The sequence below is a fragment of the Arachis ipaensis genome, chromosome B09, assembly GCF_000816755.2.
Source record: "Arachis ipaensis cultivar K30076 chromosome B09, Araip1.1, whole genome shotgun sequence".
Lineage (NCBI taxonomy): Eukaryota > Viridiplantae > Streptophyta > Magnoliopsida > Fabales > Fabaceae > Arachis > Arachis ipaensis.
The window spans coordinates 40,432,866-40,437,186 of NC_029793.2; the positions used below are offsets into that span (position 1 = coordinate 40,432,866).

The following is a 4,321-nucleotide window of genomic DNA, read 5'->3' on the forward strand; positions in this document are numbered from 1 at the left end:
ATCTTTATTTTAAAAAATAAGTCACATAATTTGAGTATATATACGAAATCGTAAAATAAAATAAATAAAGTTAGTAACTAAAAGAAGAATAAAAACAAAAAAATAAAAAAAAGTGTTTAAAAAATTCTATAATTATTAATTTTATAATAATAATCACTCTTTTATTTAATTAAAAAAAAAGAAAAATAAAAACCTTCGGCCCGGCGGACCGGCCCGCCCCGCTCCGCCAAAACCCGCCAATTTGGCGGTGCGGGTTTGACGGGTTTTTTAAATTTGGCGGACTCCAAATCCTAGCCCGACCCGCCTTTTTTAGCGGGTTTAGCGGATCGGCCCGACGGGCTCGACCCGTTTTGCCACCCCTATGAAATACTGGAATTTTGGGAACAGAGACTAAAATTTTAGTACCAGTATCTCCACCAACAAACATGATACTGAATTCTAGTCTTCCCGTCTCCATCCCAATACCTCAAAACAAACACTACCTTAAAAACATACAAGAATATATATAGCAACTGACTTGCCTCTGATCCTTTACAAATCAGGATATTTCCTGGGTGAGTATCAACATGGAAGAACCCACTTTTCAAGATCATTTGACCATAAGTTAGAGTCAAGCTTTGAAGAATCTTCCTGCACTTTTATAGCACAGTTAATAGTGTGATATGTGTAGAACTACGTGCATCAGAATGAAGAATTATCCACTTAAAGAAACTCCAAGAAGAAGAGTTAATGTTCCTGTATATTAAATCTTCACCATCCCCTCTATACTATCTGATTCTCTCATCTATCTCCTCCCAAAAATTCTGGACATGATTGAAATATATTCAAAGTTGAACAAGTGACAAGAATACAAGATTAGGCATTAGAAAGAAATGAAGTTGAATTCAAATTACAGGAAAGAAGAAAACTGGGAACAAAGAGAATGAATGAAAGGTTTATTTGACGATTCAAGATAGACAAGAAAGCAAATATGAAAATTCAGAATTTAGGGGATATATAAGCTATTATTTGAGGCAATACTGTGATACAGTGGATAGGATAGCCGATGAGCTTACTGCTTTGCTGATATAGTGGATTCATTAAGGATTGTCAATATGATTTCTGAACAAAAAAATAAAAAATAAAAAACGAAGAACTACAGCAGTGAGCAAAGCTAAAGCTAATCATTCAGTATTTCAATATGATGTGTGACAAAAAATGAAAAAACAAAAGACGAAGCACGACGAACGAGCAGCCATTACCTTCGATGGACGAGCACGACGGACGACGGTGACCAGGCGACGAGCACGACGAGTGTTCGGCGGGCAAAGCGCGACTGAGCAGCAAGAAGAACAGACGTGGAACAGGGGAATGAGGAGAGGGACTGGAGCACGACGAACAGACGAAGCTCTTGGAAGCGACGGACGGCGGCAGTGAAAGGAACGGCGGCGGCGATGGAAGACGCTAGGGTTTTTTGGGGGGAAGAGGAAGAGCGGAGCTCTGTTGTTTTTGAGGGGAAGTGAAAAAGTGAGAAAATGAGAGTGATGAGAGGACTTTTCACATAGTTATTAAAACCGATTTGATAAAGTTATTGGTTTATTGAGAGTAGTTCAACTCATGGATCAGTCATCAAACCGTTTCACTCGATTACATAGTTGTCAGAACCAAACCATCGAACCGATTAAGTTATTGGGTCATTGAGTTATTAGTTTAATCGGTGGATTATTGATTGAACCGTTTCACTCGGTCCTATGTAAATAAAAAATAAAAAATAATCAAAAGTTTAAAATTAAAATTTAAAATACATATTTTTACTAACATTTTAAAAATATCAAGTTATTTTAAAATAATATGGAACATGAACAATAAATATTTTATTATTTTTACTCTATCATAAATATTTTTATTTTGTTTTTATATTAAAATAACTATTTTTTTAAATTTTAATAATTTATTAATTAGTTTATATCTACTATACTATTATATACTACAAGTATTTATTAAAAAATAATATTAATAGATATTATATAATTATAAAAAAATAAGTGAATTTATAATTATTGTTAAAATCGAAGAATTTCAATAGCTATCAACTACATCTAATAGAATGACTGAGAAGTGAGAACTACGAGAAGTTAAACCCAAGTTCAAAATGCTGAAATAAAGAAAAGAAAACAGTGGATATATGATTAGAGAAAAATGTATAATAATGACAAAATATACTAAAATTGAATTTTTTCTCCAACTAATAAAAGTGAGGTGTTCATGAATTCATTTTTTCTCTAAAATGAAATCACTATTTTTTTTCTAAATTTATTTTAGAAAAATATATTTATTATAATTATATTACAATTAACATTTAACGAATAATGTATGATTATACTAATTTAGAGAAATATTTTTATTATAATTATATAAAATCAATATTTAATACATTATCAACTAATAAAAGTGAGGTGTCTATTCCTCATGAATTCATTTTTCTTCCAAAATAAAAGTACTATTCTCTCTTCTAAATTTATTTTAGAAAAATATCTTTATTAATAATTATATTACAATATTACAATTAGCATTTAATGAAGAAAAAGTCTAGGGGCCAGCAACTTTTTCAAATTCTTGCCAGCCTGTAACCAACAAGAAAAAGTGAGCCATTGGATGAAATCTCACACCATTAAAACCATCATTGATGGCTATTTGATGGCTACAAATACCAAAAGTTGCTGGCCCCTAGCACTCCTCTTTAATGAATAATGCATAATTATAATAATTTACAAAAATAAAATAAAGTCCAGTCATTTATCTTCCGACTGCACACGTGTGTAGAATAACTTTTAAGAAGGAGTCATGTATAGTAAATACGCTCGATGATTGTAAAACTGTATACTAACATTGATATAATATTATTTCAGGTATATGTTTTGCAGGCATCAAAGAAAAGTGTTGAGTTATTTTTTAGTAAATTTAAATTATTTATTGTTTATTAGAGAATTTTGTGCATTAGAATTTTCTAATAATTTATTATTTGTTTTGAGCTAATTTTGATATGTCCTTACTTGACAGTAAAACAACATATAAAAATTTGTTGGTGGGTCTAAGTATTATTAAGTTATTTATGGTCACATTGAGTATATATGTTTGATTTATTGAAGAAAGTAGATTACTAAAACCAATTAATAACTATTTTAGAGTTAATATATTTAACACTAGATTAAGAAAAACAAATAATACATAACATATTATATTTTTATTAATCAAATTATTATAATTTAAATTAATTTTAACAAAATAATTTAAAATTATAATTTTAATCTTTAATACACTTGTTTCATTGAGAAAAGTTCAAAATTCTAGAATATGCAATAAGCATAGCATCAAAACTAGTCATTACCTTAACTTTATCAAGAGTATCCAACGGTCCAGCAACACCAGACACAGTTCTGCATTCTGCAATATCAAAAACAATCTTATTCTTGCCAATGTGATAAACTCATCAACCCAATAACCATTCGAAAATACTTTTCTTCCCCCACAATGACAAGCACAAAAAAGAAATGGTGATTTGCTAATTCATCAACCAGTGAAACACAATGTTTACCACTTCAAAGCATTTGATATTCAATAACCATCTACAATTTAGGAGCATTATTTTCATTTAACTATTTTCTCGATCAAATTATTGCTCGTCACTTTCAAAAGTTTCTTCCGAACCCTAAAAGTTAAAATCAGACAAAACGTCCAAATTATGTATTGCGATACAGTAAGAGGAGGAACGAACCTCTACACCGGTTTTGGCTTGGAAGTTGACAAAGGAATTCCTCTCCTGCGGAATGCAATCCCTAGCTGCGGATCTTAATGGTAAGGAAGGAAAGGGGAGACTCATCAAAAAGGAAGGAAAGGAGAGGAAAGGAAGGAAAGGAAGGAAAGGAAGCTAACCTGGATCGTCGAAGAGGAAGGCGTTGACGATTTTGGCAGAGAAGACACAGAGGACGACAAGGAGAGGAAGCTGCAGGAGACGACACCGGATGAAATCGCCGCTGTAGGAGATGTCGTCGATGGAGATCGATGCCGGAGGAGATGTCACAGAGAAGGTCGTCAGTAAATGCCAGAGGATCGGAGATCGTCGCAGAGGCCAACCAGGACAACAGCCTCACGGCGTAGTTAGGGTAATGAGTAAGGGTTTCAATTGAGTAAGGGTTTCTGAAATATCAAGTTATTTTAAAATATTATGGAACATGAACAATAAATATTTTATTATTTTTACTCTATCATAAATATTTTTATTTTATTTTTATATTAAAATAACTATTATTTTTAAATTTTAATAATTTATTAATTAATTTAT

General features: G+C 31.6%; 1 protein-coding gene and 1 long non-coding RNA gene across 4 annotated transcripts in view; both read right to left on the reverse strand.

The window, feature by feature from the left end:
- Window positions 1-1,482, reverse strand: part of LOC107618494 (pentatricopeptide repeat-containing protein At3g48250, chloroplastic) — a 6,637-nt gene extending 5,155 nt beyond the window's left edge. Inside the window, exons 1-2 of one of the 3 annotated variants that reach the window (XM_021112296.1) lie at window positions 1,242-1,482; window positions 522-630 (exon numbers count right to left, since the gene is read on the reverse strand). The gene's annotated coding sequence lies outside the window, so the exon portion shown is untranslated. Of the gene's footprint in view, window positions 1-521; window positions 631-1,055; window positions 1,102-1,241 lie in introns of all 3 variants that reach the window. The other 2 variants (XM_021112295.1, XM_016320591.2) reach the window with 2 other exon arrangements.
- Window positions 3,295-4,178, reverse strand: LOC107616846. The gene is made up of 3 exons (XR_001614665.2): window positions 3,913-4,178; window positions 3,755-3,827; window positions 3,295-3,423 (listed from the first exon to the last, which is right to left on the reverse strand). It is a non-coding gene; the product is annotated as an uncharacterized LOC107616846 (long non-coding RNA).